Here is a 24,983-nt window from a genome sequence, read left to right as displayed (position 1 = left end):
TCACAGGCGGTGAAGCAGGTCTGCAGGTGTCTATCTTTCTCTCCCCCTCTGTCTTCCCCTCCTCTCTCCATTTCTCTCTGTCCTCTCCAACAACGACAACAACAATAATAACTACAACAATAAAACAACAAGGGCAACAAAAGGGAATAAATAAATTGAATAAATATTTTTTAAAAAATGAAAGAAACATGCTGGCAAGGATATGGTAAAAACAAACAAAAACAACAACAAGCAGTTCTTTTACACTATTGATGGGAGTATAAATTGATCCAACCCCTGTGGAAATACATATGGAGATTCCTCAGAATATTAAAAATAGAACTACCATATGATCTGGCAATTCCTTTCCTAGTTATGCATCCAAAGAACACAGACACATATCTGAAAAGATTTATGCATGCCTATATTCACTGCAGCACTATGTGCAGTAGCCAAGATTTGGAAGCCACCCAAGTGTTCAGTGATGGATGAGTGCCTAAGAAAGTTGTGATTTATGTACACTGTGGAATAGAATAATACTCCCTTGTAAGAAAAGATGAGATTTCTTTTGCTACAACATCAATGAAACTGGAGGGGATTGTATTGAGATGAAACAGCAGAGTGATCTCATGCAGAGGCGGGACTTAAACAAATCAAGGGGAAAGTGCAGGCTGGTATACTAATAATCCCATGGTCAAGTTAAGTAGACTTAAGGTTACTAAAGGGGGAAGTGGGAGGGCGTCAGCATTAGAGTGTGCATCCAGTCTCCTGTGGCAGAGAGAGATGGCACTTTGGTGACAGGTGAGGTGTGCTGCTGATGCATATTTTGGGGAGATGGGAAATTATCCACCTGAGAGAATAGTTATGTAACAACCAACTTTTCTAAATGAAAATAAAATTTAACAAACAGTGTAAGAAACAAGATTAATAGATATGATGATGAGAAAAAAAATAGAACGTGACTGCATGTTGACCAGTGAGTTGGCGCTGGGGAGATTGGAGACCCTCTCTCTCCCTTGTTTTTGAAATATGTGCTTTGCTAGCTTTCCCTTTTCCCAGAAGGTGCCCAATAACATCTCCCTAAGAGAAACGGTGTTACTGAGACAGACCATCTGGGCTATATGTGTGAATAAAGCCAGTTAAGACCTCTGCATAGACTATTAGGATTGGGGAGCGGGGTGATGCAGACACCCCTCTTGTCTGGGAGTTGCCCAAGATAAAGCCTCCTAGGGCCTCTTGGTTATGAAAACTTCCACCTACCAATGTGAAATGGTCTGACTTTGGCTTTGGTTTCTCCTTGCCCTCCATGTACAGGAACTGCTTTCAGACGGCACCTAGGATGCTCCTGAGGTTGCTACCCACAATGCCTTTCTCTTCGGTGAGCCTGGATGTGCTGGTCCTTATCTGGCCTATCCCCTCACTCTGCCACACAAGTAAGATGGGCATTTCTTTACTGTCCTCCTCCTCCTTCTTTTTATGAGAAGCAGTGTGTTCTTTTATATTCTCACCCTTTATGAGGAAACTCCTATCGTTGTACCTCACTTTCTCATAACCAGGTAGACCAAATTCTGACTCCAAAATACAAATGAGATTATGTATTTTGATTGAGGTTAGGGGCCAATGGATTAGGAGGGAAAAAGATTAAACTCTGGAAGATGAAGTCTTCCATGGTGGATATTATGATGTAGACATTTAAAGAAATCACCAAGATTTTCTTGAAAAGTCAATATGAAGCTAAATGTAAAAATAAATTTAAAACAAAAGTCCCTGGGGGCTGGGCGGTGGTGCACCTGGTTAAATGCACATTATACTGTGCACAAGGACCCATGCATGGACCTGGGTTTGAACCCCTGCTCCCCACCCGCAGTGGGGATGTTTCATGAGTGGTGAAGTAGCTCTGCAAGTGTCTGTCTTTCTCTCTTTCCCTTGCTGCCTCTTCCTCCCCTCTCAGTTTCTCTCTGTCCTATCAAATAAAATAGAAAAAAAAAAAAAGTATGGTCCGGGAGGTGGCGCAGTGGCAAAGGCACTAGATTCTCAAGCATGAGGTCCTGAGTTCGATCCCCTGCAACACATATACCAGATTGATGTCTGGTTCTTTCTCTCCTCCTATCTTTCTCATGAATAAATAAATAAATCCTTTAAAAAAATTGGAAAAATGGCCACCGGAAGTGGTAGATTCACAGTGCTGGCATCAAGCCCCAGTGATAACTCTGGAGGCAAAATAATAATAATAATATAAAACAAAAGGCCCCTAACTGTCTGGTTAATGTGGTATCCCCCCACACACATACACACACGCAAAGGTAAAACCTCTAGTCTTGTTTGTAAGGTATTGCTTTACAATTCCTTGAAATACCAATAATAGAAATCAGACCAGCAGGGGGTGGGGGGAAGGTCAGAATTGTAGAGAAGAGAGCAGTTCTGCTGAGAAAGAGCCCTACTTTCAGGAAAGAGAAGGTGCGAGGTGGCCAGCTCTGACTCAGCATAGATGGGACAGTAATAGCTCAAATCGAATTCTTCAGCTGCAGGATTAGCCATTTCATTAGGGATTTAGACTCCCAGAGAGCTGCACATTTTTGCTCATTCTTATTCTCAAAATAATAATATCCTTTCCTTGAGCCAGTGCATTTTATTTAAAGTTTTCTATAGTGAAAGTTGCTATAAGCTATAATACCCAAGAAATCATGTAGATGTTGTAAAGAAATGGCAGAGGTATATATTACTTTGTGTGGTGCAGAGTAATATACCTTACTTAGTGATTTCCTCCTTCCGGTCTCATTTTTATTTAGATTATAGGAGGCCCGAAAAGGAAGTTGAATTTCTGCTCCCTCTAGTCTGTGACCCATGTTCAGTTTTTTTTGTGTCAGTGAAGAACATTTCCACAACACGTATTTTTAACATTGTAATTTTGCATAATAAAGTATGAATGACTCATCATGATAAAAGATCACAAAAATAGAGGACACTGACATCGTTACACTAATTGCTTGAGCATCCCTGGTATAAAACCAATTGACTCGTTGCTAACATTTGCTCAATAGACTATTTTTCTTGTGAAGACCCCACTAATAGAGTCAGATGGCATCAGCAGAAGCTGTGCACACAGGGAGAATTATTCTGTGCCTGTCATTACCATGATAATGGTGTACTTTTCTCCTAAGAAATTAGAACCCATTGAATCTTTCCCCAAGCTCCTTTGTGATGGGTTAGGCAATGCTCTCCTCTCTTAGCTATCAAAATGATCATATTTGTGAAAGATCTTTGTCAACTATAAAGAGGAAGTACACGTATCAATTGTATTTGCTGTAGGCTTAATGCTTATTGGCACCTGAAGTCAGAATGAGACACCTGGAAGGTGTCCTAGTTTGCTTTCCCTGAAGCAGACCCCGAGACTGGAATTTGGGTGTGGTATGTGAACTGGGGAGGGAACCCCAGGAGGCTTCAGTGAGGAAGTGGGGATCTGTAGACAGATGAGGAAGGGGGTGTCACTGAAAAAGTGACACCAGTAGTTATGGCTTTAGGCATATATATGTAGCTCAGAGGAACCCAGCAGTCTCTGATATGCCTCTGAGAACCTGGAATTCAGATGGATAGTCAAATATATTTTTAATTGATTTAATAATGAGTGACAATATTGTAGGATAAGAGCGGTACAATTCCCACCACCAAAGTTCCATATCCCATCCCCTCCACTGGGAGCTTTCCTATTCTTTTTTTTTTTAAATATTTATTTTATTCATTTATTCCCTTTTGTTGCCCTTGTTGTTTTATTGTTGTAGTTATTATTGTTGTTGGATAGGACAGAGAGAAATGGAGAGAGGAGGCGAAGACAGAGAGGGGGAGAGAAAGATAGACACCTGCAGACCTGTTTCACTGCCTGTGAAGCGACTCCCCTGCAGGTGGGGAGCCGGGGTTCGAATCGGGATCCTTATGCCGGTCCTTGTGCTTTGCGCCACGTGCGCTTAACCCGCTGCGCTACAGACTCCCGAGCTTTCCTATTCTTTATCCCTCTGGGAGCATGGACCCAGGATCATTCTGGGGTGCAGAAGGTGGGAGGTCTGGCTTCTGTAATTGCTTCTCCACTGGACATGGGTGTTGGCAGGTCGATCCATACTCCCAGCCTGTTTCTATCTCTCCCTAGTGGGGCAGGGCTCTGGAGAGGTGGGATTTCAGGACACATTGGTGAGGTTGTCTGCCCAGGGAAGTCAGGTGGCTGAAAACCATTAAAATATAAAACAGAACCAATTGTTTAATAATCAGGAACCTTGAGGTAAGAATATAGCAGATGAGATTTGGTGTCTCCATTTTGGAAAAAGCTAGGAAGTCTATTTTAGATATATTCTGAGGGGCCCATGAAGAAGACACCATAAACTACTTAGTCAAATAGTTTCTACTTAGAACTAGATGCCCTCCTTCCCTACTTCCTATTTTCACTTCCCTCAATTACTCTAAGTCCAACTGTGTCAGATAAAGAAAGGACTGCAAAAGCTGGATAAGGGCAAGAGACTGGCACGCTTTAATGATGGCTCTTTTGGTCACTACCAGGCCACCCCATCATCTGGGGCCCTAGTCAGGGAATCCGGGGATTCCCACATAGATATGATGGGCCTAGACCTCTTACAGATCCCTCTCTCTACCATCACTGGGCATCTCCATCAGGAGCAACATCATAAACCCTCTTGGGGGCCTCTACAGGACCTTGCCCTCAGTGTAGAACAACAGTGGTAGAAATTGTCCTCACTCTCCGAAGGGAGGCTGGGTCAACATACTCTGCCACCACTCGAGGAAGACTGGTCCTGAAATGAGTGCAGCCTACAGTGTTCCTAGCTGTGACCATTGACTGCAAGCTCAGACCTACAGGGATGCAGAGGTTACACAGGCTCCTGTGCCGAATATGAATAGTCATGGGCCCCAGATCAGGTTGATGGGGTTTACAGTTAACATATTTATATAATTTTCCCATATATAGGAGCTCCTTTCTGTCCTGATCCAGCTTTCTAGACCTAGTTCCAACTCTGACACCATCTCCCCAGACAATACCTTTAGCCCACCTGCATGCTAGCTGTCTGGCTCAGGCAAATGCTTCTATTCCTCAGTGGTTAAGTATTGCCCTCAGGGATAACGAATCCCCACTGGGCACCCTGTGCTGGGGCTGAGTCAGCTCCCCATGTTCTGGAGAGATGCAGAGACACGGGTGACTGCCTGAAGGGAGAACACATCACTCCCACAAGACTGCTGGCTTCAGTCAATTCCAATGTGCCACTTTGGCAGAGAACAGCTGTGGTATGAGTTGAGAAGTCAACCATTCAATGCAGGCTCAAAGCAAAGGCTCCTGGGGCCTGATTTGGGCCATTTGCCTTGTCTCGGGCCTATCATAAACCTTTTTCAGGAGGGAAGTTCCTTTAATATGCAGTGGTGTCAGTATCTGGCTATTTCTAGATGCTGAGATTGAAATGCTGTCCTTCCACAGCTATGTTTCTTGAGATTTATTGATATGATTTGAGAGGTAGCACTGTTTGCTATAATTTGCTTTGACCCTGGGTTTTCATTAGGATTACGTAAGGAGTTTTGAAGGAAAATCTTGATGTCTAGGGTCCACCCATTTAAAATAAGAGTCTTCAGGAGGGCTACCAAATTCTGTGTGTGTGTGTGTGTGTGTGCGCGCGCGCGCGCGCGCGCGCGCACGCGCCCATCTTTATTCAGCTTTTATTGTAGCTAAACTTGAAATCACTGGGTGAGGAAGAGAGGAGAGGTTTGGAAGACCTGAAGTCAGAGAGCCTTGGATATAGATTTGTCAGTCCACTAAGCAACTGTATGACTGAATAGCACTCCTTCTCTGGGGCTCAGTTTCCTCGCCTGAGGAGCAGAGATACAATATCTCACAGACTTCTTTGAGAATGAGATGAATGCAAAAAAACAAAACAAAACAAAACAAAAACCCACCACCTCTTCTGCCTGGCATGTACTTGGTGCTTAATCCATATCAGATCCCATCTTCCCATTGCTGTGTGACTTGCTCAGGAAAGTGCTACTGTGTCTCCATTGGAAAATGAAAAGTAAATTTTCACATGTGGGTGGAGAGGGTGGAAAGCTATAAGAACAAATGGAGGAGGGCAGGATAGGATTCTTCCACTGTCAGAAGATCATGTAAGCGAATTTAATAAGAGAACAGACAAATGGCTGAAAATGGAAACAAGCAAACTACTGGATGACTGAAATATCATCATGCAAAGGCTCTTCTGGAGCAGATAGAAGATGGCACGAGGATGCTTTCTACTAGGCAGGGTGGTCAGTGTAGGGTCAGGCGTTATTCTCATGGAATTGAAATCCCAAGTAGAAATACCTTCAAGCATAGGTGAAATATTTACCAAGGAGTCTTTTAGGACACACAAAATTTGGCTAAGCATCACCCTCTGGGTACATGGGTTACTTTACAATTTGCATTGGATGTTACATTGAATGTAACCTTTTTTTTGTATACTGACCAGAAGACTGAGTTTCTTTTGGATAGGGCTGTGCTCATTCATCAACAGTACCTGTTGCACGGCTCAAGTCCAACTCTTTCCAAAGCAAACTAGGTCAGAACAGTTGAAGTCAATGTGGCTTTGAGCTTGCCTCTCCCAATAAGAGATAGATAGCCTCAATCCCTTCTCTTTTGTTTAGAAATCAAGGATCCTGGGAATGGGGCGGTAGCTCAGTGGGTTAAGCGCAGGTGGCGCAAAGCACAAGGACTGGTGTAAGGGTCCCGGTTTGAGCCCCTGGCTCCCCACCTACAGGGGAGTCACTTCACAAGCAGTGAAGCAGGTCTGCAGGTGTCTATTTTTCTCTCCCCCTCTGTCTTCCCCTCCTCTCTCCATTTCTCTCTGTCCTCTCCAACAGCTACGACGTCAGTAACAACAACAATAATAACTATAACAATAAAACAAGGGCAACAAAAGGGAATAAATAAATAAATATTAAAAAATTCTGGTTCCCCACCTGTGGGAAGTCGCTTCACAGGTGGTGAAGCAGGTCTGCAGGTGTCTATCTTTCTCTCCCCCTCTCTGTCTTCCCCTCCTCTCTCCATTTCTCTCTGTCCTATCCAACAACAGTGACATCAGTAACTACAACAATAAAACAAGGGCAACAACAAAAGGGAATAAATCAATATTTATTAAAAAATTTAAAAAAGATATCAAGGATTCTGGTTTGAGCCCCAGGCTCCCCACCTGCAGGGGGGTCGCTTCATAAGTGGTGAAGCAGGTCTATAGTCTCTCTCCCTCTCTTTCTCCCCATTCCTCTCTCAGTATCTCTCTGTTCTTTCCAATAAAATGAAACTGGATGCCAGGGGCAGTGGATTTGTAGTGCACTGCACCCAGCCCAAGCAATAACCCTGGAGGCAAAACAATAAATAAATAAATAAATAAATAAATAAATAAAGAAAGAAAGAAAGAAAGAAAGAAAGAAAGAAAGAAAGAAAATCTGAGAGGAACACAGTGGATATCACTGACAGTGAGCTCACAACTTTGGTGATGCATCCTTTGAGGATAGCTGGATTGTATAGATTTTCTATTTTTAATTTTTAAAATAAACTTACACTGTTTTCCATAATAGCCATGGCAATTTTCATTTCCCAGGATACAATACTAATTGTATACTAATTTGAAGAGACATATGCAAGCCCATGTTCACTGCCATATTATTCACAACTGCAACTGTAATTACAGTCTCTTGATGAGGAAATGTTTAGCTCAAAGGCCTATACGTACATGGCTGAGTAGGAGTCAAAAGACTATGTTCCTAGGGCTTCTTTCCCGACAATGACCATATCCACTAGGACACTTTGGCTAGAAAGGTGTGGAAATCCCAACTCAAACAGAACTCATTGCCACAAAAGTCATATAGCTAAGACAGCAAATGTAAGTCCTCCAAACAAAGCAGTGCGTCTTTCTCAGAAGCTGGGGGTGGTGGCCACATAAATAGGTCCCATCTCAATGGTAAATGGTAAAACTTCAAAATCCAAATATCCTTTTCCACTGATACCATTGAATCCATTCAAGAAGAGACACTATTCGTTGTCCCAAGAATTTTATTTCTTAAGAAGTGATGCCTGCCAAGAGTTATTTTTCTCATATTTAGGCATGATGGGTTTTGCTGTGTGCCTGAGCCTTTAAGAAAATACTTAACAGAGGGTCGGGCGCAGCAGGTTAAGCGCATGTGGCGCAAAGCACAAGGACCAGCCTAAGGATCCCGGTTTGAGCCCTGGCTCCCCAGCTGCAGGGGAGTCGCTTCACAGGCTGTGAAGCAGGTCTGCAGCTCTTTCTCTCTCCCCCTCTCTGTCTTCCCCTCCTCTCTCTCTCCATTTCTCTCTGTCCTATACAACAATGATGACATAATCAACAACAATAACAACAACTACAACAACAATAAAAACAAGGGCAGCAAAAGGGAAAATAAATTTAAAAACCTTAAAAAAAAAGAGAGAGAAAATACTTAACAGCAACCAGAGAGATGGCTCAGTGTTAGAACATAGGATTTGTGTGAATGAGGTTCAGTCTCTGGCATTGCACATACCCGGCTGGTGCTCTGGTGTGTTCTCTCTCGCTCTAAAAGAAGTAAATACATGTTAAAAAACAAAACGGGGCCAGGAGGTGGCACACCTGATTAATTGCTCATGTTGCAATGTGCAAGGACCCAGGTTCAAGCCCCCACTCCCCACCTGTAAGCGGAAAGCTTTGCGAGTGGTAAAGCAGGATTGCAGGTGTCTTTCTGTCTTTTTCCCTCTCTGTTTCTCCCTTCCGCTTGATTTCTGTCTCTAGCCAATAAATAAATAAAGGTAATAATAATAATAATAAACATAGTCTGGGAGGTGGTGCAGTGGGTAAAAAGCATTGGACTCTCAAGCATGAGGTCCTGAGCTCAATCCCTGGCAGCACGTGTACCAGAGTGTCTGGTTCTTTCTCTCTCTCCTTCTTTCTTATTAATAAATAAATAAAATCTTTAAAACAAACAAACAAAAAACACTCATGACCTGCGAGGTGGTGCAATGGATAAAGTGTTGGGCTCTCACGCACAAAGTCTTGAGTTTGATCCCTCGTATCACGTGCCAGAGTGATGCTCTGATTCTCTACTTCTCTTCCTCCTCCTCCTCCCCTTCCTTCTCTTTTTCTTCCCCTTCCTCCTCCTCCTCCTTCACCTCTCTTTCTCACTAAGAAAAATAAATCTTTACAAAAGAAGGAAAAGCATGTAAGAATAAGAGGGACTGTAAGGTTCCATCTTCAGTAAATATCTAAAACAGGCAAATTCCTAGAGAGTGAAAGTACACTGCAGCTTGCCAGGGCCTGGGGCAGGGAGGTTTTGGTGGGTGACAGTTAAAGTGGATGAAACTTCCCTTGGTGCCAATGCAAATAGCCTAAAATTAGGGTGCTGGGAACATGACTTGGAGACTATACTAAAACCACTAGACTGAAAAAACACTAGACAGTACCCTTTAAATGGATGAATTGTATGGCATGTGACTTTTACCTCAGTATAGCTATTTTCAAAGAACAGAGGACTGAATAATTTCATTGAGAAGAAACTTAGAAACAGGTGGGAGGAAAAAAAGAGAAGAAAAGCAGGTGGATTACCGCCAAAAAAAAAAATCGACAAAACTGCAGAAGAGTGAGTGGGTACAAGGTCCTCATTTAACTCTGAGCTACTCCAAGGGTGGCGGTCTAACAGCTCAGTCTCCAGGGAGCTTGTTAGATATGTCAAATTGTGGGGGCCAGGCGGTAGCGGCTTAAGCGCACATGGCGCAAAGCACAAGGACCAGCATAAGGATCCCGGTTCCAGCCCCCGGCTCCCCACCTGCAGGAGGGGTCGCTTCACAGGCAGTGAGTGAAGCAGGTCTGCAGGTGTCTGTCTTTCTCTCCCCCTCTCTGTCTTCCCCTCCTCTCTCCATTTCTCTCTGTCCTATCCAACAACAACAGCAGCAATAACAACAAGAACAACAACAACAATGATAAACAACAAGGGCAACAAAAGGAAAAAAATAGCCTCCAGGAGCAGTGGATTCATAGTGCGGGCACGGAGCCCCAGCAATAACCCTGGAGGCAAAAAAAAAAAAAGTCAAATTGTGGGTCCCATCCAGACTAGCTAACCAGACTCTGGGGATCACTGCAGTTGAAAAAGCACTAATTTAATTCATTATTGCTTTTCATAAGCAAGAATTCTGTCCCTAACCGTGTACAAGGCACTGTGGCTAGGGCTTTCCAAATTGCAAATCAAACAAGAAGTAAAAACAGCAACAGCATTTAAACTGTCACTCAGACAAAGGGGCTTTAATTCTTTACACCAGCAGGTAAGGATACCAACATAGCAGAGCTGATTAACGACCAGTTGTTACTTGTGGGGCAGGTAGTTTGCTTGCTGGAAGCTGCCGAAGCGGTTAACCAGACTGATGTGGCTGGAAGCTGTAAGTATTCTCTCCGTGACCTGCTGGGAAGATGCCTCTATCATTTTTCTCCAGTGAAGATGCTGAAATCGGTGTGAATGCAATGAAAGCTGAGATGCAGGGAGAAATTCAAGGATAGTTTTGTCATCTTGAAAGCCAATTACTTGCTCCAATGCCACATTTCCAGATCCAAGGTTTGAGGACACATTTATCTCCTGTGATCATGTGAAGCATTGTAAACGCTGCACACATACCAGAAATAAAAAGCCAGAGCAAGAATAACAATCTTAAAGCTAGTCCTGAAAATATTCAGAAATTACCGTGCACGAAGCTATATAGGTGAACCTGCCTCTGTGAAATCGTGCTACCACCATCTGCCTAACCTTTGACTCCAGGGGTCAGTTGACCTTGATCAATTACTGTTAGGAAGAAACCTTAAAAATCTGTGGTGAGTGACATCCCCAGGGGCAGAAGTCCATGCTGGCAGTGCTAGTCCAAAACGTCTTGCATCCGTGCTTCCTCCTCTGCCTTCTCGTGGAAGTGAATGTCCATTTTGTTATGAAATCTCAAAAGTGTGGGTGGTTCAAAGAAAAGCCCTGCAGCTTTCCAGGCTCGGTGGTTTCTGGAGCTACAGTAAGGTCTCCTACTTTCAAAGATGAAGATTTTAACTTATAATCACAAAATTAATATTTTATGAACGCAGTTTTATTTGTTCCAGGATAGATGACTTGGTACTGATCTTGTCTTGGTCCACTGTACCTGTGTCTGAACTGTGGATTTGGTGCCCCCTGCCCCTGGTTTGCATTGGACAACACTTAAAATGAACACTGGCGTCAGTTTCTTGACCCCTTCTGTGACTCCCTGCCAGCTTATGGTCTTTCCCCTTTCTCTGCTTTATTTCTCTCAGGAGATTCTTCCATTTTCTTTTTTTCATTAGCTTTCTTTCTTTCTTTCTTTCTTTCTTTCTTTCTTTCTTTCTTCCTTCCTTCCTTCTTTTTTTTTTTTTTTGTCTCCAGGGTTATCGCTGGGGCTCGGTGCCTGCACTATGAATCCACTGCTTCTAGAGGCTACCTTTTTCCCTTTTGTTGTCCTTGTTTATCATTGTTGTTATTATTGTTGTCATAGCTGTTGTTGTTAGATAGGACAGAGAAGAATCGAGAGAGGAGGGGAAGACAGGAGGAGAGAAAGATAGACACCTACAGACCTGCTTCACTGCCTGTGAAGCGACCCCCCTGCGGGTGGGGAGCTGGGGGCTCAAATTGGAATTCTTAAGCAGGCCCTTGAGCTTTGCACCATGTGCGCTTAACCCGCTGTGCTACTGGCCCAGCCCCCTCCATTTTCTTGAAGAACGACTCAGTCATCTCTTGACTTTGCCTTTAAATTCAGTTAGGGTCTTTCTTCACATGACTAAAGCAACACTGTTGCTACACTCTTAGACAAAAATCTATATGAGGAAATAGGTCTCATAGAATATAGTATATGTGGAGCATTACATACAGCTGTCTATGTGCCCATATACATGTATACAGATATGTGCAAGTGGGGAGTTGGGCGGTAGCACAGCGGGTTAAGTGCACGTGGCACAAATCGCAGGGACCAGCGTAAGGATCCCGATTCAAGCCCTGGGCTCCCCACCTGCAGGGGAGTCGCTTCACAAGCGGTGAAGCAGGTCTATGGTGTCTGTCTTTCCCTTCCCCTCTCTGTCTTCCCCTCCTCTCTCCATTTCTCTCTGTCCTATCTAACAACGACATCAATAACAACAACAATAATAACTAAAACAAGAAGGGCAACAAAAGGAAAATAAATAAATATAAAAAATTTAAAAAGATATATGCAAATGATATATGGTACTAAATTTTAAAGATAACAACCTTTATTTTTTAAATTATTTATTTATTTATTAATGAGAAAGACAGGAGGAGAGAGAAAGAACCAGACATCACTCTGGTACATGTGCTGCTGGGGATTGAACTGGGGACCCCATGCTTGAGGATCCGATGTTCTATCCGCTGCGCCACCTCGCAGACCACGATAACAACCTTTCTAATGGGTGGTCCCCTCCAAAAAAATCACAGGGACAGCTGAACAGAATAGGACTTTATTGACGAAAAGACATCTTAGAAGTCGGGAAGTGAGTCTGGTTAGCACAGACTGTAGAGCAGGTGTCAGAAAGGGCAAGTGGGGCCTGGCTTTATGTTGGATGGGTTAGGGTAATAACAGTCCGTTGACAAGTAGGAGTTTTCCAGGAAAAATCATACATATATATGAGAGGGAATGGTAGGCATGCCCAGCTGAGGAACATACAAACAGCACACATGTACAGAAAAAGGCGGAGAAACATCATTGGGTCATTTTCTAATGGCAATGAGGAAATAGGTGAAGAAGGGCTCTGTTGGGAATTCTCCACTGACCAGTTCTATCTAGTCAGGGGTCTGGAGTCCTTATTGTTGAGGGACAGGAGGTACCTGGAGGGTACTGCCCAGAAAATGGGAGTGGTGACAGGTGTGGGTGTTAAAAGGGAGACCTGTGGGATTCTCTCTTTCTGTTTGCCCAGGTCATGTGAATACTAGCTCTGCTATTCTCTCTCTGTCTCTCTGTCTCTCTGTCTCTCTCTTTCTCATCCTAACATGTGAATATTCTCAATTTCCCAAATAAAATGAAAATTCCTGAAAATCATGCTCTCTCCTCAATTCTTTGTTGAGATAATGCATGACGAACTATTTAAATGTTGGGGAAGCAAGCATCGGCCCCACCCTTCTCCCCCAATACATTTGGATCTGCCTTGACCCAATCACAAACCAAAAGAAGTAGCAATGATGCTATTTTCAGGAAGGGGTTATCACACTCTCCAAACCACAAGTATCTGGCCAGTCTGTTTTGCTTTCTTAAACCCAGAGAGTCTGTCAGTTTTCACAAGAAGGTAAGGGAGGGGGGTGGGTGGTCAGAAAATTTCACACAGTTTTGAATATTTTAATTTTTTTATTTTCCCTTTTGTTGCCCTTGTTGTTTTTCGTTGTTGTTGTAGTTATTATTGTTGTTGGTATTGATGTCATTGTTGTTGGATAGGACAGAGAGAAATGGAGAGAGGAGGGGAAGACAGAGAGGGGGAGAGAAAGATAGACACCTGCAGACCTGCTTCACCACCTGTGAAGCGACTCCCATTGCAGGTGGGGAGCTGGGGGCTTGAACCAGGATCCTTACGCCAGTCTTTGTGCTTTGCGCCACCTGCGGTACTGCCTGACTCCCAGTTTTGAATATTTGGTTGCAGTGGAAATGAATGGTGTGTGGGAACTCTATATTGCCTTCTCCCTCCATCTCTCTCTCTCTCTCTCTCTCTCTCTCACATTTTTGTCCAGATCTAAATTGATCTTCAATTTAAAAAAAAAACTACTATAAACTAGATGGAAGAATAATATCCTGCCCTCAACCCCCCATGCCCTATACCAATACATGAGAGGGAGAGAGGGAGAGGGAGAGGGAGAGGGAGAGGGAGAGAGAGAAAGAGGAACAGTACAGGTAATAGGTACAAGAGACTAGGAAATTAGGATAGAATTTCACATAATTATGGAACAAAGGAGAGGCAAGAACAATGACTTATCATCCGGAGAGAGTATGGTGTCTTCTGAAATTCTCCCACATACCTCTCAGAAGACCTCTTAACTAATGCCAGGAGGTGCTCGGTTGGTTTCCACAGCTGGAGGCTATTTGACCCTTGACCTTGCAGATAACTCAACTGTAAAAACTGGAGATGTGATTTAATCCCCCCCCCCGAGAGATTTATTTCTATTCCAAAGGCTAGAGTAAGGACTCTTAAAGATTCACTACATCACTTAGAGACAATAGTCTAATAAAAGGGTACAGGGTAGAATGGTGTCTTTGCCCTTTGTCAACAACAACAACAAATAATTTTTTTTTTACCCACTCAATGCTTGCTGTGGAAATGATGCAGCAGATAGAAGTGTTACTCTGCTAGTGACGATGTGAATCCCTTTGGAATACAATCTGACATTGTCTGAAAAAGTGATTATACTCCAAAGAAACTGGTCCGTGTGTACCAGGAGACATACAAAATGTCCGCCACAGCATTATTCAAACTAGCGGTAAACTGGAAACGACTCGACAGTCCATGGACGGAGTAATGAATAAACAAATGGAAATGTATTCACACAGTGGGATGCTGTGGAGCGGTGATCATGACGGAACTAGAATTTCACCCGTCAACAAGGCTGAGTCGCACAAATAGGCTGTTTCGAATCAAATGTATCTGAATAATTTGGAGAGCTAATTGGCTTTATGGAACGATTCCTGAATTGGGCTGCTTTCTGGCTAGCAGGTAGAAAGGCCTGCAAGGAGTGGTGCAGAAGGGAAGGTTTGCATGAGGGAAGGTTTGCACGAGGGAGAAGGGGGGACGAGACCAGAAAAATCATTTCAGACAAAGTCATCTTCTTTTAAAGGAAGGCAGAGGAGCCTTCACCTGCAGATAAGGATGCTAGTGTGACCAGGAAGTTCCAGATTCATTGGCTGAAAAATTGACTTTGAGTTTAGGAAGATAGCTTAACCTGTTAGACCACAGAGCTTGCATACGTATCTGGGGCCCCAGAAGCCACAGGCTCAATCCTTGGCACTACCTTATGCCTGCGTTGAGCAGTGCTCTGGTGGCTGGCTCTCTCTCTTTCTCTCTCTCTCTCCTTCCCTCCCTCCTCTCTCTCCTCTCATATGAAAACCAGTAAATCTTTTTTTTTTTTTTTTAAACACACTTTAGGGAGAGACTTGAAATTACAGTTACGTTAGATGTTAAATCTTGGTGTGACTCTGGGGCCTGCTACTGCTTTTGTTTAACAAAAGTAATGGCTTTTTAAAAAATTATTTTTACAAAATTCAAACTTTATTTATTTATTATTGGATAGAGAGAGGAATTGAGAGGAGAGGGGGAGATAGAGAAAGAGACAGAGAGACACCTGCAGTCCTGATTCACCACTCAGGAAGCCCCCTGCAGGTGGGGACCAGGGCCTTGAATGAGGTCCTTAAGCACTGTAATGTGTACGCTTAACCAGGTGTGCCACCACCTGGTCCCCAATTAATGGGCTTTTAAAAGAAGTTACAGAATATAGGAGATACATACACAGACTTGTTTAGCATGCAAATACACGAAATTCTAAACAAATATTCTTTACATATGTTGCAAAACTAGTAAGAAAAGCAAGGGAGGGGCCAGCGCTGTACCTTAGTGATTAAAGCACATGCTTTGCATGGGTGAGGCTCTGGATTTGAACCCCAGAGAAAGTAAAAAAACAAGGAATCATAGAAAGAGATTAAGAAAATTGAAGATGATGGTTACTGCAGAAGGTGAAAGGGGTGGCAAGGATCTTCAAAGCATTGGGGGCATATTATTTCTTGAACTGAGTGGTGAATACATAGCTCTTTGTTTCTGTTGCTCTGTCTGCCTTGCCTGACACAATATCTTAAAATGGGAGATAGTGTGTTGGTATGCATGAGACCCCTTCTGTTTCATTTGGTTTAAATCCCCCCTGCTTAACACTATTCTATTTAGATAACCACTTCATTCTATTTACATAACCACTGTTAACAAGTTCCACCCTCCCTCCAGGGCATTTGTGGTTCAGTGATAGGATTCTCACCTAATCTGCTCCCTTTTTATCACACCCTGATTTTCACCGGTCACTTTTCTCTCCACCCTCTCTATGTCACATCCTGTTTCCACCTTACTTGGCAAGTATATATAAAGACAGCATTGTGAGTTTTACAGTACTGTACTTTGAGTTTAACTTAGCTCGTCTTAGATTGTGCTGTGTCCTGCATGAATAAAGAGATACTGCCTACAACCCAGCCATGAATCCCGGGTCATCTGTTACCCGCCCGTGAAGCCAGCCCGGCGAAAACAACATAACCCGTCGAAAACAACAATAGTGTATGACAGGTTTGGCTGGAATTTAATAGGTGGTAGAGACAGAAAACAACAACAAAAACCACTACAGGAGACATCCTCTGGCAGCACTTCCAGAGCAAGAACTCTTGGGGAGGAAGTGGGTCTTGGGGGACAGGGCCTGAAAGGAGGAACCAAATAGCTGTTTAAAGCTGAAATAGATGTTAAAGTTCATCTACTCCACCTGCCTCTTCCTCTTGCAGTTGAAGAAATAGAGATATAGGGAAATACCTTAAAAAATAAAACAGCATATTTTATACCAGACCCATTGCAAGGTGCAGCACTTCAGGGCAAAACCCTTTTGAGAAGAGTGTGTTAGGAATCCAGTGCCTTCCCCACACGTCTCTGCCCAGTGTCTGCTTCAGCCCTATACAGGGCCCCTGCGGGGGAGGGGTGTCACTGGTCGGAGATGACAGATGGTGACAGGGGACAGACAGCCCCAGTCTTCTCAGCTTCCCCTCTCCACCTCAGCAGCTGCTGTGGGGGCCGATTAGATTACATCTGAGCTCGTGGCAGTGCCAACCAAAGGGCTTGGCCTGTTGCTTTTAGACTGCTGTGTCATCAGCCCAGCACTACCACAGAGTGCTGGTGTCATGTGTTATGTACTTCATCTTGAAAGAGCTACCTCAGTTCATTATAGGACTGGTACGACTGCTCAGTATCAGAAATGTCACTCCTGCTCTCACCCCAGTTTTCTTTTTCTTTTTTCTTTTGAATAAAAGAGGAAGTTCAGACTCAGGAAGTTAATTGGCCCAAGGTCTCACCTTCAAGAGCGACATAATCAGGTTCCTACCAAGAGCTGCCTGGCTCCAAAGTATGTTGTTCTCACTATAACCTACTGACGGTGGACTGTGTTATTTTTGTCATTCTACTTAACTTTGGTTTCCTTCCTGTCATGCATTAGCAGTTCATTTATGTGTGTGTTTTAATATTTCATCTGTTTATTTTGGATACAGAGAGAAGTTGAGAAGGAAGAGGAGCTAGAGAAAGAGAAAGACACCTGCAACACTGCTTCACTGTTTGTGAAGAAACTTCCCTCACTGCTAGTGGAGACTGGGGGCTTGAACCCGGGTCTTTGTGCAATATAATGTGTGTTGCTCAATCAGGTGTGCCACCACCTGGCTTTCTTAGTTATTTATTTGACCATTTGTTTATGCTATCATTAGGTAGTATTAGTTAGAACTGAGAGGACTTTGGGTCTGTAGCCATGCCATCCAAACACCTGATTTTGTCTGAGTGGGCTTTGGGGTAGGGGAGTTGATTTGATGTTTTCTATCAAGGAAGCCCATAGAATGGAGAGCCATGTGACATGCCAGTGTTGGAGGCCATGCACAGTGACTCAGGCTTAGCACTGCCTGCTAACACCATGACTCATGACGCCCACCTTCATTTGAGCAGTGCGGGGCTAGCTTCCCGGGCGGGAGACAGACGACCAGAGACTCATGGTTGAGCTGGGAACGCAGTTCAATCTTTATTGATGAGCAGGAATGCAGTGCGATCTATCTAATAATCTCTCATCATTAGAAAATCCTGTCCTTTATATCTCCTGAGGCGGAAGTGTCAGGTCAGAAGAGGAAATATGTAGGATAGGGGGTGGGGAGAAGGAAAAAGCGCATATCAAGCGTGCATCTAACCAGTGAGGATTAAACCAGTGCCCTATAGGCAGGGTGGGTCTCAGGTAAGCAGTGATTGTGTAAGTAGACCACAGCATTAAGCAGTGCAAGGAACCTAATGTGATGATCAAAACAGAAGGGGTCTTTTCAAAGTAAAAGACTCTGGGGGTGGGGGTGGGTAGGTGGGGAGAATACAGGTCCAAGAAGGATGACAGAGGACCTAGTGGGGGTTGTATTGTTATATGGGAAACTGGGGAATGTTATGCATGTACAAACTATTGTATTTACTGTTGAATGTAAAACATTAATTCCCCAATAAAGAAATAAAAAAAAAAGAAAAAAGAAAAGAGTGAACACCCCTCCCCCTAAATTAAAAAAAAGAAAAAAAACCCAGAAGGGGTCTTAGAAGCAGACCAACAGAGCAGATTGCAAAGATTGAGACAGCCTATACAAATATGAATTGGTCAATCATGGATGAAGGGTGATGAAGGGGATGTAGGGAAATGAAGGGGGTGGGGCTAAAATGTGGTATAGCCACTAAGAGGTCTCTCTCTCTCCCCCCCTGGCTTCTGGTGGGATTGAGATTTGAACCTGGAACCTTTGGTGCCTCAGGCATGAAGGTCTTTCTACATAACCACTGTACTATGTGTAACCAGTCTCGACTCTTGGCCCTCTTAAGCTCTTTTTGGTTCCAGCTCATCTTTAAAGTCACACCCTTCCCCTTTGAGTGGGGTATACGGTCTGCCCTTCTGTTGTTTCTTTCCTCTTTTATTTTATTTTTTAATATCTATTTATTTATTTTGGATAGAAACAGAGAGAAGGGAGAATAAGGAGAGAGAGAGAGAGATCTACATCACTGATTCACTGCTTGTGAAGCTTCCCTCCTGAAAGTGGTGACTGGGGGGCTTGAACCAGCGTCCTTGCACCTGGTAACATGTGTGCTCTACCAGATATGCCATCACCCAGCTCCTTCCTCTTTCCTTTTATGTATGTTTGGGGGAATAGGTGATGGCAGGGGAGAAAAAAATATGGATGTTTTGCCTTACCCAGTTCAATGTTGGTGTAAGAATTAAGCTCGTGATCTTTTTTTTATATATAAGCATTTCTTGTTCCACTTACCACCTTGCCTGCTCTGCATCATGGAAGCTTTGCCGACCTGGTTCAAGAACTGAGAGGATCTGGGGGCCCTTGGTAACAACATTAGTGTGCCACTGGAAATAAAAGGTTGCTTGATGAAACACCAGGCAACATTTAGGATATGTTGATGCAAAAAGTGAATTGTTATTTATCTGAAATTCAGATTTAATGGGACAGTTTCTATTTTTAACTCACTAAATCTGGCAACCCTCCCACAAAACCTAGAAAAGACTTTTAAGAATTCTAGTCTACCCTCTTGTAGGTGAAGAGAAGTACATGGGCTAGGTATGGATACTGAGCAAAGACTGCCAGAGTGCAAAAGAAATTATTTTGGTGGTCCGGGAGGTGGTGCAGTGACTAAGGCATTGGACTCTCAAGCATGAGGTCCTGAGTTCAATCCCCGGCAGCACATGTACCAGAGTGATACCTGGTTTTCTCTCTCTCTCTCTCTCTCTCTCCTATCTTTCTCATTAATAAATAAATAAAATCTTAAAAAAAAAAGAAATTATCTTGTACCCCTTGGGGTTCTGTAGGGGCTGAACAAATAATTGACCCAGTATCATACGGACTGATAAGAGGAAAATTTAAAAGTATATAACATATAATAACATGCCTACCTCTGTACACATAGAGACCCAGCAAAGCTGAGTTACTCAAAGATAACTTTGGAGAGCATCTTTAGGGAGCTTAGCTAAGGCAGAGAGAGGACTTCGAGAAAAAGAAAGGGGAGGTCAGTAAGGAGGTTGGCAGGGAGCTTAGCTAAGGCAGAGAGAGGACTTCGAGAAAAAGAAAGGGGAGGTCAGTTAGGGAGGCTGGCAGGGAAAACAAAGATAAAATAGTTCTGCCTTTTCCACTGGGGGAAAAAAACCAGAATTGTTTCTTACCTAATATCTGAGACATTTGCTCTCTTGCAAGACCTTCAAGAAGACTCCTCAGATCTTAACTAAGGGTGATTTGCCCTCACCCCTTCCTGCTATTTGGCAACTTGCGTGGAGACATTTCGGTTGTCCTAAGTTCCTGGGGTTTGCTACTGTCACCTAGTGGGCAGAGGCCGAGAACACTGGTAAATGTCTCTTAATAGGCAAAGATGGAGTTGCTCATGCCTGGCTCCCCATCCAGTTTTAATCCCTAAGCCAGTGGCACTTTCAGCTTCTCCTATGGGTGTACTCTCTCTCTCTTTTAAATTTTATTGATTTTCCCTTTTGTTGCCCCTGTTTTTTAAAATTGTTGTTGTAGCTATTATTGCTGTTGTTAGCGATGTCATCATTGTTAGATAGGACAGAGAGAAATGGAGAGAGGAGGGGAAGACAGAGGGGGAGAGAAAGACAGACACCTGCAGACCTGCTTCACTGCTTGTGAAGTGACTCCCCTGCAGGTGGGGAGCCGGATTCCTTACGCAGGTCCTTTCACTTGGCGCCACGTGCGCTTAACCCGCTGCGCTACCGCCTGACTCCCCGAGTGTACTCTTAAACTGATCAATCCCTGAGTTTCTGATCAGAATCTGTGAGGTCCTATCCTCCTTCTCAAGGTGGCTTTACAGGAAATTATTCTTATGCTAATAACCTAGCTGCACCCTCTTTCTGCCTCTATAAACCTTCGAGTTGGTGTTCCAACTGATGGGCCCTCCTTTTTGCTAGATAGGATGTTGCCTGATTCATGAGTCAATTGAGAAATCCAATTATGTCTCTACATTTGTGAATTTTGTTTTTTTAAACACGTCCTGCAGTGAACAGGATAGTTCCACACCAAGGAACTCACTGGTTCGATTTGCCAAGGTTGAGAAACTTTGCCTTAAGGAATCACTCATCTTAGATAGTATATGAAGACATATTTGGGAGGCCAGGCAGGGGCTTACCCACGTATGAGGACCCACGTTCCAGCTCCTGCACCCCACCTGCAGGGAGGAAGCTTCAAGAGCTGTGAAGCAGGCCCGTAGGCGTCTCTGTCTCTTTCCGTGTCTACCTCCCCTTCTCCTCTCAATTTCTTTCTGTCCTATAAAATACCAAGAAAAAATACTTAAGGGAAAATGGCTACTGGGAGTAATGGATTCATATTGCAGGTACCAAGCCCCACTGATAACCCTGCTAACAATAAAAACAAACAAACAAAACCCCCCTACGTATTTGTGCCTTCTTCTGGCCAGTGATGCACAGGGGATCTGGGAGAAAATAAGGCAACACACAGCCAAAGTTTTAGAAAGTTTACTAGAATAAACAGGCTAAGAGGGTGGAGGGTAGATAGCATAATGGTTATGTAAACAGACTCTCTTGCTTGAGGCTCCAAAGTCCCATGTTCAAGGCCCCACACCACCATAAGCCAGAGCTGAACTGTATTCTGGTGAAATAAATAAATAAATAAATAAATAGACAAATTTAAAAAAAGGCTAAGAAATAATTATCAAGAGAAGAGTGGACAGTACAAAGGAGCCAGCTGCTCCAAATGTGAGACTGAGGGAGCAGCAAAGAGAGAGCAGGAGTGCCTGGCTTCTGTACCTTTCAAATGAAACTGGGTTTCGTGGAAAAATGGGAAAGAGTGTCCATATTCACCCTGGAGTCTGGGGCAGATTTCTGTTCTATTTAATTGCCACGTGTGGAAGCCTTATCTTTTGATACTCAGAATGACTAGAAGTTATTTTATGCCGCAGTAGTATAGATCGGGAAAAATCGGGTGAGTGGCGTACCTGGTTGAGTGCACTCGTTACCATATACAAGGACCGAGATTTCTAGCCTCTGGTCCCCACCTGTAGGGGGAAGCTTCTTGAGTGGTGAAGCAGTGCTGCAGATGTCTTTCTTTCTCTCCCCCTCCTTTATCAATTTCTGCCTCTATACAATAAATAATTTTTAAATCCAGGAAAAGAGTATATTATATATGTATGTATATTTAAAAATTTTGTATTCTGTATATTTTTTTGCCTCCAGGGTTATTGTTGGGGCTTGGTGACTGCACTACAAATCCACTCTTCCTGGTGGCCATCTTTTTTCCACTGTTGTTGATGTTGCTGTTGTTGGACAGAGAGAAATTGAGAGAGGAGGGGAAGACGGGAGGAGTAAAAGATAGACACCTGCAGAGCTGCTTCATCACTTGTGAAGCAACCCCTCTGCAGGTAGGGAGACAGAGGCTCGAACCGGGATCCTGGCGCTTGGTACTATGTGTGCTTAACCCAGTTGCGGAACCACCACCAGCCTGCACCATATACTTTTAATCCCTTTAAGGACCTGGCCTTCTATTTCCTGAAAAATAATGCCAAAACTGTTTATCGGTGGCATGTAATTTCGGATGATGGCAATAGCAGCAGACTCAATTTCTCATATACTTTAATATGTATTACCAGTAGACTCTAGATAGCAGGTTTCACTTTGGGGTTTATTACATGACATTCTTGATTTGGACTAGGGGCAGGGCTAGAGATGTAATGATCTTGGGAAGCAGGCTCCAACCAGGCTGCAAGACTGATTGGACACTGACAATTTCTCATTTGGTTGACCGGTTGGTTCCATGCCGAGTTGAGACTGTACCAAGTGGAAATGCGCTCTGATCCAGCCCAGGCTACTGTCCAATCCCATGGAGCTTTGATTGGCCTGGACTTGCTGTAGCTGTTGGTCCTGGGGAACAGCTGTCACTGAGCACTTGGAGGGACTACTTCAATTTTCTTGTTTTAATTAGTAATGGAACACAGGGGCACTTTAACATACTTGCTGCCAGTCCTTCTCTCTTTTAGCTCCTTCACTGCATTTCAATGAAATTGCCCATTTAGATGTTGAATCCCTAGGTATACAACATGTGCCCAAGCCTTGAATAACAATCAATCAACTTATAAAGATAATTCGAAGTTCAATTTGTAGTCTTTACAATTTGCATTCAGATTTATCTTGGGGCCCTGATATGAAGAAGGAACAGTCTATTTTAAGTTTATGTCTTGTCAAGAACCTCTAGAGAGAGAAGACTTAGGAGAAATGCCAACCATCCCTTGTTCAATATCCTTGAAAATAAATACTAGCTGTATTTTGGTGTAATAGATTTCAAAAAGAAACATCTTATTTATTATTTAAAAAAAAGACCAAAGACAACATATACTAAAATTACTTGAATCTTCCAGATGATACCCTACTAATATTTTTAGTTTCATGCCATCTGCGTATTTGAAATGAAATTTCTGGCAAATGGACATGCCAGGAGATGCTGTTTTTATTTTTATGTGCATCTGAAACACAGAATAATAAAAATCTGCTTGAGTTGAAGAAATATGTTCATAAAATGTTTCTCCTTAACTCTGAGTTGGCTGTGAAAATGACTTTTTAATCTGGTGGCAGCTGCTTCCATTTGGCTGATTTTCAGTCTAAATAGTTGATGTTGGAGACAGATCATTTGTTTTATATTTGGATGCAGTATAACAAACAGTGCCGTTTGAGCTCTGAGGAGGACCCAGTTGTCACTGACATCTCATTTTCCCTATTAGTCTACCTTCTTAATTATTTCTTGTTCCTTTGACCAATGCAAGTGGCATGTGGTAGGCTTGTAAATTAAAATCACAAGTGGCAAATTACATACCACCCGGTTGCTGTGTTATTTTTATTCAGACTCAAAGAAAAGTCACATCCCACACATTAATTGGCATTTGTTTACAGGAAGGGGAACCGGTGGCTTTTGAAAATATGACTCGGTGGAAACACTTCTCTCACTGGCTTGCAAATGAAATCACTGCATTCCCCGAGGGCATCATGGGTGACTACATGGAGCCCGATTCTTCCCAACAGAGTGTTAATTAAAGAGAGCCACCTCTTGGCACCTCGCGATACTTCAGAATCCTCCAGTCACCTCTTTAATCAGCAGCCTGGATTGGATGCCCACTTTTAGTGTGAGGTGCTACAGCTACTGCCCTGCTTTTGAAGACAAAGGGAATGACACGGTTTTATTGAGTTACTTCCAGGTGATTTTTAAAAACTTTATTAATTTGATAAGACAGAGAAATTGAGAGGGAAGGGGGTTAGAGGACAGACAGAGAGACAGACACCTGCAGCACTGCTTCACCGCTTGTGAAGCTTTCCTCCTGCAGATGGGGACCAGGGGCTTGAACCTGGGCCCTTGCACACTATAACGTGTGTGCTTAGCCAGGTGTGCCACCACCCGGTCATGTGAAATGCATCCTTTAAAAACTTTTTTTAAAATTATCTTTATTCACTTATTGGATAGAGACAGCCAGAAATTGAGAGGGGGCAGATAGAGAGGGAGACAGAGAGACACCTGCAGCTCTGCTTCACCACTCCCAAAAGCTTTCCCCCTGCAGGTGGGGATGGGGAGCTCAAACCTGAGTCCTTGAGTATTGTAACACGTGTGCTCAACCAAGTGCGCCACCACCTGGCCCCTGAAATGCATCGTAAAGAAGATGGAATAATGTGGTTCCGGAGATGGCACAATAGTTAAAGTACTGGACACTCAAGCATGAGGTCCTGAGTTCAATCCAGATAGCACATGTACCAGAGTGATGTCTGGTTCTTTCTCTCTCCTGTCTTTCTCATTAATAAATAAATAAAAAGTCTTTAAAAAGAAAAAGAAATAAAGAAACGGAATGACTGAGGAAACTGCTCAGCTAGTAAGAGTATCAGACAAGCGTAGCCGGATCTCCTGGTTTGAGCCCCGCTTTTCTGCATGTACCAGAGTGATGCTCTGGTTTGTCTCTGTTTTCTCTCTGTCTATGCGAAACTCTCTTTCTCTCTTGTACGTTATACATGCAGTTTATTAAAGTTGATGTAGTGTTAGTCATTTGGGCTGCCATAACAAAAGGCCGAGTGACTTAGGCAACAAATGGATGTTTCACAGTTCTGGAGGTCGGGAAAGAGAACAGAATCTCCCTCCTCTTATAAGGCTACAGTTTTGTGGGATTAGCACTCCACACTCA

At 43.4% G+C, this 24,983-nt stretch overlaps 1 long non-coding RNA gene across 1 annotated transcript in view; it reads left to right on the top strand.

Moving 5' to 3' along the window:
• The window catches only part of LOC132535797 (uncharacterized), a 92,625-nt gene that overhangs the window by 40,854 nt on the left and 26,788 nt on the right, over positions 1–24,983 (top strand). The window contains exon 5 of the long non-coding RNA XR_009547509.1: positions 1,294–1,412. This is a non-coding gene — a long non-coding RNA (uncharacterized LOC132535797). The remainder of the gene's footprint in view (positions 1–1,293; positions 1,413–24,983) is intronic.

Source organism: Erinaceus europaeus, chromosome X (assembly GCF_950295315.1).
Source record: "Erinaceus europaeus chromosome X, mEriEur2.1, whole genome shotgun sequence".
Classification (NCBI taxonomy): Eukaryota; Metazoa; Chordata; class Mammalia; order Eulipotyphla; family Erinaceidae; genus Erinaceus; species Erinaceus europaeus.
This window is presented reverse-complemented; position numbering and strand designations above follow the sequence as displayed.